The sequence below is a fragment of the Amblyomma maculatum genome, chromosome 6, assembly GCF_055883805.1.
Source record: "Amblyomma maculatum isolate TAMU_Amacu chromosome 6, ASM5588380v1, whole genome shotgun sequence".
Taxonomy (NCBI): domain Eukaryota; kingdom Metazoa; phylum Arthropoda; class Arachnida; order Ixodida; family Ixodidae; genus Amblyomma; species Amblyomma maculatum.
This window is the reverse complement of record NC_139349.1, coordinates 97,348,923-97,363,538: the sequence shown is the minus strand read 5'-3', so window position 1 is coordinate 97,363,538 and position 14,616 is coordinate 97,348,923. Positions and strand designations below refer to the sequence as shown.

The following is a 14,616-nucleotide window of genomic DNA, read 5'->3' as shown; positions in this document are numbered from 1 at the left end:
GCGGTTCGAGCTGTTCCTGCAGGCCACTGAGTCGACGAAAGAACCACGGACGGAAGGAGCCACAACCGCACTGCTGCTCACCGTAGCCGGGGAAGTCGCCCTAGAGGTATTCAACAACTTTTTGTTTTCGGAGAACGAAAGCAAGGAAGATTACCAAACTGTTACAAAGAAGTTCGAGGAATACTGCAAAGAGCAGCAAAACGAAGTGTACGAACCCTATGTCTTTCGTTCAAGAACGCAAGCTGAGGGCGAACCCTTCGAACGCTTTTCACGGGACTTGAAGAGACTTGCACGAAGCTGCAATTTTGGAACCTTGAGTGACTCCATGGTCAGGGGCCAGGTTGTTTTTGGCACAAATAATCTGAAATTGCGCGAAAAGATGCTGAAAGGTAAGGACCTTACTTTACTGAGGGCGGAGGAAATTTGCAAGGCTGAAGAGGTATGCGCCGAACAAAACAATACATGGGCTCAAGCGGAGAAGCAAGTAGCACGAATTGAAACGCGCCAGCAAAGCAATTTTTCAGCCTGTGAACAGTGTGCAGAATGTTCAGAGCAGGACGAGGCTCAACGAGAACAAGAAGTTGCTCGTATAAAAACAAGCCGGCAGTTCAAATGCTCCAAGTGCAACCGTGTCCACGAACGCGGCAGATGCCCAGCGTTCGGCAAAACATGCTTCCGGTGCCGTGGCGCTAACCATTTTCCGGCCTGTTGCAAAAATGTGTCTCAAGTAAGCGAAGTACGCGGCGAGCAGGAAGGTTTTGAAATACTCGACGTCTGCTTAGGCAACAGAGCTGACTGAGTCATTCACGCGAGAGTGGCTTCCCAAGTGTCTCTGAGAGTAGACACAGGCTCGCAAGCGAATTTATTGCCTTACTCCGTTTTTCAAAGGCTCAAAGCGAAGTCTGGTTTAAGAGCAAGCCCCTCCGTCCTCCGCTCATACACCGGTGACGTTACAAAGCACATCGGCGTGGCTACGCTCCAAGTGGTTGTGAACGACCAAAGTGGGTACTTCGACTTCTTCATTGTAAAAAAGGGCAACCAGGCCATATTGGGACTGTCTGCAAGTGAAGCGTTAGGTCTGTTGTCGCGTTCTGTGAACACTGTGCACATGAACAGCACTGACCAAGTGGTTAAGGAATTTCCCGAGTTGTTTCAGGACATCGGTTGCCTAGCACGCCCTTACCACATGGTTCTGTGCGAGGATGCAAAACCGGTAGTCCTGCCAGTGCGACGGGTGCCCTTGGCGTTGCTCGAGCCCCTGCGAGAAGAGTTGGATCGGATGGAGCGGGCTGGCATCGTAGCCAAAGTCACCGAACCCACTGATTGGGTGAGTCCGTTTGTTGCAGCAAGAAAAAAAGGATGGGAAACTGCTCATATGTATTGACCCCAGACGAATTAACGAGTGCCTAAAGCGAGAACATTATCAAATGTCTAAGCGAGATGACATTGAGGCTGTGCTTGCCGGGGCCTCCTTTTTCTCTCGCATCGACGCGCATTCCGGGTTCCCCCAAATCCCCTTAGATGAAGCTACATCAAAGGTATGCACAATCGGAACACCCTTCGGACGCTACCGTTTCTTGCGACTTCCCTTCGGCATTGCTTCGGCGCCTGAGGTTTTCCAGAGAACTATGAATGAAATATTCGACCAGGCTCCAGGGGTCCGAATCTATGTCGATGACATATTGATATGGGGGAGCACAAGGGAAGAGCACAGTACTCGCCTCCGCACCGCCTTGCAACTAGCCGAAAAGGCCGGCCTGACGCTCAATGCGGCGAAATGCAAATTCGGTGTCACGGAAATGGACTTTTTGGGTGAATCATAAACAAAGACGGAATAAGACCTAACCCCGCACTGATCGTACCATTAAGGGAAATACCTCAGCCAAAGGACAAAGCCGGCGTTCACAGAATGCTCGGGGTAGTGAACAACTTCGGAAAGTATATACCGCATCTAGCGGAAAGGACGACGCTTCTACGAAGCCTCATTAAAAAAGACGCCCTTTTTGAATGGTCTGCAAACCACTGTAAGGAATGGCAAGCTGTCTGTGACGCACTGAGTGGTCCTCATTTGTTAGCCATTTTCGATCCTGCTAAAGAGACCAAGGTCGTTGCTGATGCTTCGAAAAATGGGATTGGTGCTGCCCTTCTTCAGAACTACGGTGGTAGCTGGCGGCCGGTCGCCTATGCATCACGCACAATGACGGAGGCAGAACAAAGATACGCGCAAATCGAGAAAGAAGCAATGGCCATTACTTTCGGCTGTGAAAGTATTTTCATTTCATTTACGGCCGCGAGTTCGCCATCGAAACAGACCATAGACCGTTGATAGCAATTGCTTCGAAAGCCATTGGTGACATGCCACCAAGACTGCAACGATTTTTCCTGCGCTTGCTAAGATACGATTACGTTCTTCACTTTGTTCCAGGCAAACAGCTGTTCCTAGCCGATATGCTTTCAAGATCGTCGCCAGCCGTTCCAAGCGAACGTGATCACTTCACTGAAGACGTCGACGTTCATGCAGTGAGCGTGACTTTAGAGCTGGTGAGCAAGAAAATGTTTGATCGACTGGCTGAAGCGACAGCCTCTGACCCAGACTTGCAAACAGTGTTGCGGCAACTAAGGAATGGACAAGAAATTGAAGGCTCGATGAAACCTTTTGGTCCTGAGTTATCAGAAGTTAAAGGTATTATTATGAAGGGGACAAAGGTCGCCATTCCGAAGAATATGAGAGCTGAAATACTGGGTCGTATTCATGAAGGTCACTTAGGCATCGTCGGTACCGTCGCTTGGTATTCTGACGGCACTTAGGTACCGTCGCTTGGTATTCTGGCCGAGACTGAATACGGACATTGAAACCATGGTGAAGACCTGTTCTGTTTGTCAAAAATACGCTTACAAACAAGAAACCGAACCAGTACTGCTTAGGCCGATCCCAGGCCATGCCTGGTACAGGGTGGGTGTTGACATCTTTATGTACGGCGGAAACTCCTACCTGTGCGTGTTCGATGCGTTTTCAAACTTCCCTGAAGTCGAAAAGCTTACTGACACAACGACATGCACTGTCATTGCTAAGCTTAGCTCAATTTTTGCACTGTATGGGATTCCGTTGGAAGTCTGCACCGACAACGGTCCTCAGTTTTCATCACGTGAATTTGCTTCGTTCGCCTCTAGATACGCCTTCAAGCATGTCACGTCCAGTCCGCGATTCCCACAGTCCAATGGTCTCGCCGAGAAGGGAGTCCAAATTGTCAAAAGAATAATGAAGAAGACTGGCGAACTCAACGAGGACTTCTGGTTGGGCCTTCTCGGTTATCGCTCGACTCCACTAGCCGAAGGCCGGTCCCCTGGAGAGCTTCTTCAAGGCAGAAAGTTACGCACTCGGCTACCAGACTTCGTGTCATGCTCCAGTCAACAGAAGTCCCGGCGCCAACCACGCCAGCAAAGGCCCTCAAAAGGGAAAAATCTGCCTGAACTAAAAAAAGATGCAGTTGTAAGAGTACGAGGGAATGCATGGGACTGCAAGGCTCGAGTCATATGGGCCTGGTAGCACCACGGTCCTATCGCGTCCTTACAGAGGACAACAATGTGCTTCGACGCAACCGACAACATCTTCTAGCCACACGTGAGCCATTCCGAAGCGACTTAACGGAAGATGACTCTGGCAGCGAAGACATTTCCCAGGAAAATGTGGAAGCGTCGCAGTCTACAATACAGCCCACTCAATTTGTGCCAAGGCGATCCACCCGACAAAAGAGACAGCCCAATCGTCTTCACTACGACCAGAATTTCCAACAAGTGTCGCGTATTGTGCTCTCAGACTTTTAAAGATTACACCGAGGAAGATGTAATGTATCAGTCGCGCATGCGCTCTGGCCGTTATCATGCAGCCGCTTGTAGGCTATAAATACCAGCATGCAATCTCGAATAAACGCTTTTCTTCTTCTTGCTTCCACGCTGCTTGTTCGTTGTTGGACGCTGGAACAGTTTCCACCACCACCACACCATTTACGGAGTTGCCTGGACAAGACGCTGGGCCTTGTATTCCTGGACTATATCACAATCATAATCATCATCAACCGGATTATACCCACTGCAGGGCGATGGTCTCTCTCATACTCCTCCAATTAGTCTGGTCCTGTGTTAGTTGCATTCATATGACCCCTGCGAACTTCTTTACCTCGTACGCCTACCTAAATTTCTGTCAACCACTGCAACGCTTTCCTCCAAGAGGGTAATCAAGCTACAACGAAGGAATGGGCATGGGCAGATAATATATATAACTAAGCGCAGTCCAGCGTCATCTAGCCTAGTCTGTTGTCTTTCACGAGAGTTATTTATTATTAAACGTTAATTAGCAAACGTTTCAGTAAGCCTGAGAGTTGTTGACTTCCTAAAGAGCCTAGCTGAGCTGTTTTCGTCAAACTCACGTTTTGTTCAAGTATTTTTTTAGCGGCCGAAAGTGATGCCTCGAGAAAGAAATAAAGAGCTTCCTCGTAACAGCGGCGCCGTTTCAAAGCCCTGAGACTCGTCCCCGATAAAAAACCCGCTTTTCCCTACAGCGCTCTCTCCTATGAAGCTTTTCGTGAACACTAGGCGAGCTCCTTAATATGGCGGCTGGCCAATTAAATGATAAATTATTTGAAGGCCAATAAATAAAGCGACGAGAATCGTATACTTAATGGAAAAAGCGTAGCTATACCTGCTTTTGGATACGATGTACAGCATTTGCATTGGCACTTTCTTTCTCAAGCCAAAGTGATTAGTAAAGCTTCCTTAGGTAACATTTTAAATTAATTCAATGAAAAAAGAAAATGCATTTCAGGATAAGTGACTCTCAAGAGCTCTCAGCTCTTTCGGCTGGGCTCGGGCACATCGTACTTTACAAAATCATTTATGGAGGTGGTTTGCGATTCGAAAATTTCGAATCGCGAGTCGAATATCCTCCTTTTAAATTATCCCGACGAACCAAATGGCGTATGTTCAAAAGTATTCGAAAGAAATCGAACATTTTAGTAACTTTTGCCAATGAACCATAGGAGGGTATTCGAACCGGTCGAGTTCAAACCCGGGTACTCGCGTTCGGTAGCCGGGAGTCTTGACCACTGAGCTACAGCGGCGGGTGCTTTCGCACGTTATACCGAGGTTTAAGTAAGGTTAAACATCTTTCCATTTTACATGGCTGTTGACAAATTGGTTAAACCCTTGGCCTCCGTGATCAAGCGCACCGCGGAACCGCAGCTGATCGCGGAGGCCACGGTTAAACCTATGCCATTTGACGCGGTGGCGCCCAGATGGCGCCACATGTGCAATTGAAACTGAACTGTACTATGCACATAGTCACAGAAAACCTCTTACTATTACGATTTGGTAAAATCGAGTACGAAAATAGCAATTGCATCGAGTTAAGGGGGGACACGGCTCTTTGGCACCGAAAATCGGCCCGAAAATCGGATTTTCAATTTTTTCATTTTCGTATTCCTCGCACCATTCCGCATCTGCACGCAAATTTTCATCCTTATACCCCGCGTATTTATGAAGTTATAGCGATTAAAAAATGCAGTACCACACCCACTGCCCTTTAAATTGTGGACAAACGACACCCAATTTCGATCGCCCGGCGCATGAGAACTACGCGTTCCACCGAGGCGATTTTGGTCTCGTTCGAAAGCGCGCGCTTTCGGCTTATTTTTTCTTTCGGAAAGCAACCCTGTGCGCTCCGCCTTCCCCCAAAAAAACAAACAAAAAGATAGCATGCAGCACGCGCTACTATTGGCCGGTTAAGGCACGTGATCAAAATGGCGTCGTTTGGTTGGTTCCGGCAAGCTAGCCCTGGAATGCGGACTCCCAGCGACGCCATTTTGTCTTTCTGCCGACCACGCTAGTGCAACGCGAGAGTCATGCCAGGCGCGAAGAAGTACCGCTCTTTGCACAAGTTCGGGCGAAAGCAACCGAAGAAACGCGTTAAGAATGCGACATCGTTGCATACTGTGCAAGAAGCAAGTGCCAGTGCTGCGGGATTGTGTGACGATCACGTTGCGGGCGGCGACGCTTCTCCGATTCCGCTGGACAACGGCGCCGTTCTTCGTGCCGACTGCAGTCGTGTACGAATTGACACCGCGCCTGTCACTAACAGTGACATAACCCAAGTGAGTGCCCGTGAGCAGGCTACGCTTGATAGACTGGTATCGACGCCGGCGACGGCACGAAAGACCGCGCTGTTCGCCGATGCAAGTGGTGCGTCCGCAGAGTCAGATGCGGACGGAACAGCCTCCTATGCGGTAATTGACATCAGCATTGTGAATATCCTTCTGGATGCCGTGCGGTGCAAAACGTGTCGTGGATGCGTGCGTTTAGTTACCAGTGACCGGAGCTATGGCCTCGCCGTAAAACTGATCGTGCTGTGCGACAACTGCGGTGAGATTGCGGCCGAGTGGAACTCGCGGAGGGTAGACGGCGAGAAAAGGTGCAATCCTTTTGAGCTGAATATTCTGGCTAGTCGAGCAATGCTGTCGACCGGTAACGGCCAGACAGCAATGAACGATATCTTTTCGGCGATGGGGTTGTCGCGGCGCGGTATGCACAACAAGACGTTTCAACGGCATCTGAAGAACACACTGCAACCTGCTGCTACCCGAGCCGCCACGACCGCTATGGCACAAGCCGCGCAGGCAGTGGCGAAGGTCTACGATGACTTGTGTTTTGGGCATAGGGGGAACATTGCCGTGTGCTACGACGGCACATGGATGACGCGCGGACACTCATCACATATAGGCGTCGGTGCCGTAGTGGAACTCTTCACTGGTTATGTGCTTGATTATGTGGTGTTATCAAACTTTTGTCTGGGCTGCGAAATTGGTCCCAAGCCAAACACTGACGGCTACGAACTTTGGAAATCACGCCACCAGTGCCAAAAAAACACCAACTCCAAGGCTGGTCAAATGGAGGTAGAGGCTGGCAAAATTCTGTTTGAAAGATCTCTGCAGCGCCACAACATGCGCTACACAACCATGCTATGCGATGGGGACAGTCGCACATTCAATGCTCTTAAAGATGCTGCAATCTATGGCTACATTGAAATAGTCAAAGAGGACTGCATAAATCATGTGCACAAGCGTATGGGAGCAGCTTTGCGCAACCTCTTGCAGAGGCACAAGGGTGCAGGGAAGCAAAGTCTTGGCGGCAGAGGAAGGCTGACAGCTGATCTAGTTGACAAGCTGGCAATATATTATGGCCGAGCGCTTCGATCAAATGTAGGTGATGTGGATGCCATGCAGCGAGCTGTGATGGCGACATATTACCACATCACATCTACTGATGACTGCCCCAAGCACAGCTTGTGTCCTACCGGTGAGAAGTCATGGTGCCGCCACAACGCTGCAAAGGCAAAAGAGGAGCCTGCACCAAAGCACAATTACAGTCTGCCAAGAGATGTGGCTGATGCTCTTTTGCCTGTTTATAGTCGGTTATCAGAGAAGAGCCTGCTGCAGAGGTGCATTCGGGGGAAGACCCAGAACTCGAACGAAAGCTTCCACTCAGTCATCTGGACCTTGATCCACAAAGAGCGGCACTCATCACTGTTTGCTGTGGAAGCAGCCACAGCAGAAGCTGTGCTGCGCTTCAATGCCGGCTGCAAGCATACAGCAGCAGCAATTCTGCAAGAATGCAGTACAAACGTGACAGCAACTGGCTCCAGGAGAGCTGAAGAAAAGGACTTGCACCGTAGCGCACGTTCTGCAAAGAAGCGGGTGGCTTCGCTTGGCGTTGCTAAAACAGAAAAAAGAAAACACCGCGACAGCATGCACCCCGACTATGCTCCTGGTGCATTTTAATAGCATGAGGTCTTTGGGGTTGCCCTTCCTGATTAAATGCCGTGAGACTTGAGTGCTTCCGACAATCCCCCAATTTTGGTAGTGTTGCATTTTTGAAAGATCAATATCTCTGATCCTGTTCTTGCTATTGCTTTAAATTTTTTTTCTTCTAGAAAGGGAATCCTGAGAGTCTCATGAAACCAAGGTAAATGCAGTGACCACAAAAGAAAATTTGCTGAGAAGGTTATGTTGTCTTCGGTACCCAAATGGAATTTTCCTTTCAAACGTTTCCTATTGCGTAACTTTGGCTCAAATTGGCATAGGCCATTAATTTTTGCTTCAGATCACTTTCCACCTGTTTCTGATCTTGTTGACATATCAATCATTGACATAATTTACACCTACATGCTGTGAAGTGTTTTTCTTCGTTTTCTCAAAACTGCAATTTTGAGGGTGCTGCAATTTTGGAGGAGAGATATCTCTTAGTCTATTTGTGCTATAGCTCTCATTCTTGTCTTGTTAGAAAGAGAAAACCTTCGACAGTGCCGTAGGACAAATATATGTATAGTTATTATGCGGCAACATTTACAGAATTAATTATCAATCTTAGGTGCCAACTTGGGCTTTTAGTCATAAAAGTTTGACTTATTGTAACTTTGGTTCAAATTCTTTTACCACGTTAATTCATGACTAGCGGCACTCTATGATCCTTCTAGATCACTCTGGCAGGGCTATTCTCATCATGCCATAAAGTGTTTAGTAATTAACTCACCTCCAAACGAAGAACATGAATTAGGTAATAATTTGAAAGCTATTTGATCTACAAGAAAACTAATCAGATATTTGAAATCAGCATGCAAAAGTACATTAATGGTGCAAGTTTCAATCAGATCCACCATAAATAAGGAAAAAAGTTTTAAGAGGGGTGTCCCCCCTTAAGACAAGTAAAGCGAAAAAAAAAAAAAAAGTCCGTGTTTTCACACTATAATCGGTTTAAAAGATATAATCTCTGCCATCTTTTTCTTTCGGTCACGTTTCGAGGATTTCACGTTCCTATCTTCAATTACACAGATCCACGATCGTGTTGAACACCTAATCCTGTTTTAGAGCTTCGCTCCAGTGCACCCGTTCGGAAGTTCAGCCGCTTCGCCATTGGTGTTGCCGGTGTAATTGAGCAAAAGAGAGCCACGAAGTAGTTATAAGCCAAATTCTTAAAAGAAGAGCCGCGAGCTCTACTCTATTCGCCCATGTCTCTTCTTTCTCTCCTGGAATGTTCTCTTTGACTCGTGAGAAAACAATGTTTTGTAACTGTACATACATTTCTCTAATTATTTGCCTGAATATATGCCCGAAAGGGTAAAATAGCTGCGCTCAAATTTTGTATTAGGGAGCGTAATAATCGTCCTCTGAATTTTTTTCTTTATTCGGGAATGTATTGTTTGCACATTTTTGTCTACTAATTTATTCTTCAAAATTTCGTTTTTACATAGTGCAGCATGTTCATCAGATCATAATGACTTTACTGAAATTTCAGGTCCAATCTTTTCCATATACCATGTAGTCGTAAAAACGGTTTGCTCTTCTCAACTCCCCCTTTCTTTCCTTAATAAAGTAGTACTTCCTTCCTTTGTTGTCAGCCCCCCGTATGAGGTTGTATCGACGACTACAGAAGGTATGGGAACTCCAACTCCAACCTCAACTCGACAATCTAACAGAACTCGACACTCCAAGTTACAGAAATAAACAATTTAACTGGTTTGAATACAAGAAACTCCTACTGTTAGGGCTTCCATTTTCTCCTTCTGCCCATCGCAGAAAAAAGGCAGAGGTTAGAAGAATAAAACACGGCCAGTGTACCCAAACCTGCTCGCGACGTTGTTTAGCCAAGCTGATGGAGATACGATTTACAGTACCACTGCCACCGAGCGGCACTCTCGTAGGGCCAAGTAATTGATCGTAGAGCCTATTACTACCGTGAGCCATCAAAAAGCGCTACAGTATAGCGAATGCGTGATTAATGCTCGCAAAGTGGGCGGTGCCTAACGTCATTGCTGCGCAAACATTCGTGACATTAAGTCGCTCTCCGCCGGAGCTGCCAATTTGCGGTCGCTAGGCCGCCTTTACGGTACCTCCCTCTTTCTCCTCCTCCTCCCCAATGGCCCGCCAACAGGCCTGATGGTCGTGTAGGGTGGTTCAGCGGTGTGTATGTAGTGTTCGGACGCCCACTACCTTACAGGCGACGGCGGGTCGATGTTTGAAGTAGCGGTTAGGAATAAAGGATTTCAGGGAAGCGCTTTCACCAGTTTACACTATTCAATCGCACAGTTAATTCATAGGCGAAGAAAAGGAAAAAAAGCGAATAATAAAAATAGGTCAGTAAATCAAATCATTAGGGTTACGGTTTGATGTAACTTAGGCCACGCTATTTTTGAAAGAGTTCCTAGGGGAGGTCGCTGGAGTAAATTAGAGCATTTCGCATCTCAGGGTGTTTGTTGCGGTTTACTTCCGTCGAGTTTGTTGCCCCTATTTTCACAGCAGCTTAGGCATTCGGTCATAGGACCACTACGTTAGAATATACTTAGCTCGCGTACACGGTGAAGGGCATAAAGGTGTCAACAGTTTGAAATGTGGATTTAATAGTTGGTTTGAACGTCTAGGGCTGCCGGTAATTCGGGCACAGCAGGGTCGAATTGTCAGCCGCAGGGCACAGCTTCAGCACGAGAGATGGGCGCCGGAGACAAGCGATGGTGATGGCGATGCCGCAGCGTTTTCCGTACTTTGTCTTCTTTACAAGTTAAACTATATATTTTAGGAATGATATGTACCTCAGGCAAATGCGCCTGCAGGAAGACTCATGATGAGCCGCATATCGCCATAACGCCAAAAAGGAGAAAAAAGAAACAGAAAAAAAAAAAACAAAACAAAAAAACAGGGAACCTTTTTTGTGCGTTGATGAAAGTGAAATTCCTTTGGTTTGGTTTATGGGGTAAAACGTCCCAAAGCAACTCGTGCTATGAGAGACGAAGTAGTGGAGGACTCCGGAAATTTCGACCACTCGCTGTTCTTTAACATGCACTGACAGTGCACAGCACACGGGCACCTGTAGATTTTCGCCTCCACCGAAAAGCGGCCACCGAGACAGGGATTCGATCCCGCGTCCTTTTTATTTATTTATTTATTTATTTATTTATTTATTTATTTATTTATTTGTTTATTTATTTATTTATTTATTTATTCTTGAAGTGCATTTCCATTTACAGTTCAGGAAAGAGGCTAAAAGGCTCTTGTTTTGTATACATGTGCCAAATGCCGTTTTCTGGGGGAAGAAAACTCATTTGGCACATGTATACAAAACAAGCAAATACAATGTGTGTAGCGGTCATCATGACATCAGTTTCCACAAGCACATGAAACAAAATTCATTTCAAAAATAACAATACCTGAACCTAAGGTGTTCTGATTAAATAAGAAAAAAAAACATGAAACCATCACACGCCACGACTGCTGGTACAGCAATCTATGATGAACACACAAGTGCGAAAAGCTGGGCACAGTAGTCGAGGGCCCTAACCACTGCACTGAAATTAGTGGTGTAACATTTATTTGACTGGAAAGATCATATACAAGAAAGTGGAAGGGATAGCACACGGTACGCCAGCAGTGGAACCCGACCCAGCGACTCCCGCATGTCGTGTGCGGAGCTGCACCAACTTAGATATAATTGTAGCTGTCCAGTGTTATACATTTGAGGTCATTTATGCTGCAAGTAATTAACCATGAGAACGTTCCCCAGGGCTACCCTAAACCGTACGCAGAGGAATCTCCTGTTATACTACTGCAGTTACTTCTTGTTACAGTAAGGCTATCAGAACCGGGGCTGAAGTTGAGTAATTAGGAAACGATAAGATAAAATATTGACGGGCTCGAGACAACACATATATGATAAAAGGAAACAGTAATCGAAAACGAGGAAGCATAAGGGATTGTTGCTTTGTTTTTGTGGCGTTTATCAGTCACCAATTATTAGCACTGCCACTTTTATATCGTTTAGAATTACGAAGAGGAGAAACAACCTCATATCGCTGCTGGTATCTGAACCTACCACAAGTGCACCGTCTCGTGCAGTACTCTACTAGTCACCTGGTACAAAAGTGAAATTGAACTTTGAAAACATCTACGCCTACGTATAGAGCACTCAATTTTGCAATAGGAGTTCGCTAATTCGAAAGGACGTGTTAATTCTGCACATGGAGCCCAACCCTTCAAAGCGATACGTTCCAGAAGTATCTCTCTCTCTCTCTCTCTCTCTCTCTCTCTCTCTCCAGTTCCTGGAAGAGCTGGTCAACTTCCCATGCTGCACTACTCGCAGCACTGCTTCTAAGATTTTGGCGACTCACCTCATTCGTCTTTTGCGTAACCACCCTACTGCGTCAAGCTGCTTCCTGATGTCATCTGTTTGGCTAAAGACGTGAACCTGGAAAGGGAAAAAAACACTCACTTATAAATCATGTAGTCCTACCCAGAAAGGCTTAATATAGCTGCATGTGCTTCTAAAATCATTCAGTAGTATGGAAAAGACTGGTACCGAAGTGAAGTCAGCAGAAATGCCAGACGGTGGTCATATGAGCAGAGGTGGGCAAATGCCCTCATTTTGGCCTTTCCTCCCTCGCCCTCAATTTCAAATCGGCAGCCCTCCCTCACCCTCACCATCGCTTAAAAAAATTTCTTCGCCCTCCCTCGCCCTCATCCTCACTTAAAAAATATTGCTGGTCCTCACTCACCCTCACCCTCATCTCATTTGCCCTCCCTCACCCTCAACCTCATATCCAGCAGTTTTTATATTTGTTATTTTTCATTATTTTCGATCTATGGCAATGTTACAGTGAGTCAAAGTAAGCGCAAACTATTCTTCTTAGCGTCTGTTTTCGGCAGTGTCAAGCCGCGTTGATCATTTAGCAATCCGAATTTCTCGAGCTAACAATGGACTTAAATAAATGAGGGGGCTGCGTTCATGCTGTAGAGTATGGTATCACTGGCAAGAGCCGTCTGGTACTTGTTCCGATCGACAGTTGCCGATATGAAGATATGCACTGCACATGGAAACCAGATGTTGTGAAAAGTGCGAAGAACAATTCTGGCAGTGCCCTAAGCATGCCAATCAAAGGCGAAACTTCGAGGAGGAAGAAAAATAACCACTGCCGTAATTTACCGGGCAAACATGCCCACCGGTTCACACTCCATGTGTTTGAAGGAGATAGAGTGATGAAATGCGTTTACACTGAGCATGAGGAAGGAGGAGGTTCTAACTTCTAGCCAGCCGCAGACGGAAGGCATGAGGCCTATAGGGCATATTAGACAACAGAACAATGTAATCTAATTCAAGTAACAGAACAACGCTATCACACAGAGGCGTAAATTTCGAGGGTGTCAGGGGGTCATGACCCTCGATCGCTTCGCGGGGGGGGGGGGGGGGGGGGGGGAGAGGGACATAGCATGCGAGCCCGAAGCCGTGCTCGACAATTTCAGACGTGTACATGTAGTGTAGTGTCATTTGGAAAACGCCGCGTAAAAATGCGATTGTTAAGGCACGGCGCCGCAGTTACCCCCGATGATATGCCCCGATCGCATCCCGCCTTCCCCCAAGAACAACCCGAAAACGCAAAGTGAAACACGTAACTCTGTTGCGCTTCTGGTGTTCACGAATGCCGCCTCAGTGTTGCGTAAAATCGTTTTTTTTTTTTTTTTTTCACTTTTTATTAAAGTTATACGAGAACAGGACGAGACAGCGCCTAACTAGAGCAGTACGATGTGCAAAGTGAACAGGCCAGAATTTCATGCATAAGGTTTGATTATGCTTCCTGAATAGTGTGCTTAAATCTAGGATTACTTATGAAAGAAGCAGTGCTTGTAGAACGGGAACAGAAGAGCAACACATATGCGCCAACTAGCCGGAATCAGCACTCTGCATCAGTTCGTCTAAGTTCACATCTCCTAGCTGATCTGCTGCATTCCGGACAGAACCCGCATATGCAAAAGCCCGAAAACGGATTGTCTGCACTGTGAAGGCAAGAGCGGCAAAATAATGAAACTCACCTGGAACCTGCATGACGTCGTACACACCTTTCACTTGGACCGCGCATTTCCCAATAATATCCGAGGACACTGCCACAATTCAAACTTATTCGCGCACATAGTACAAGGACGTCCTTGATCATATAGAATTTGCAACAGCGCACCAAAGTGTTGTTTCAACAAGCGGCAGCAACTTGAGTGGTCGAATCGAAAGGACACAGCAACACAAACTGAAGGGCTTCCCCAGCCATTCCTGCCGCTCGCTTTCTTTCTTTATTTTTGTGTGTGTGTGTGTGGGGGGGGGGGGGGGGGGAGAGGGGGGAAAGATTGGGCTGAAGAAAGACCCTTTCTGGAAAGAGAGAGCGGGAAAGGAGCACACGGTGGTGGACGCGTGTGTATCCTTCCGAGAGCAATGCTGCTACGTCTATTCATGTCTCCACCCGGTGCCTCAGGGAGATCTGATAAGACCAGCCACAGCCGCCTCTTGAGCCCAGCCGTGGGCCAGCGTGCGTGGTCTGCCCACCGCTCGGATATTTTTTTTTCTTTTTTGAACAGCTTTCCTAATGACAGCTGTCTTCGCTGTGGGGGGAGTCTAGTGCCTGTCGTCGGCGCATTTCCACAGGATGCAAAGCCAGGCGCATACTGATTGTTTTGTGCGTTATCTGTCGCCCTCCCAAGAGGTCTTCAAACGAAGAGCCGCCAACCAAAGCTCTCGGGCGTGCAGGCTGAGGTGCGC

The 14,616-nt window shown here is 47.1% G+C and overlaps 1 long non-coding RNA gene across 1 annotated transcript in view; it reads right to left on the bottom strand.

Moving 5' to 3' along the window:
* The window catches only part of LOC146186360 (uncharacterized), a 238,079-nt gene that overhangs the window by 164,654 nt on the left and 58,809 nt on the right, over positions 1-14,616 (bottom strand). The window contains exon 2 of the long non-coding RNA XR_014708101.1: positions 12,206-12,282. This is a non-coding gene — a long non-coding RNA (uncharacterized LOC146186360). The remainder of the gene's footprint in view (positions 1-12,205; positions 12,283-14,616) is intronic.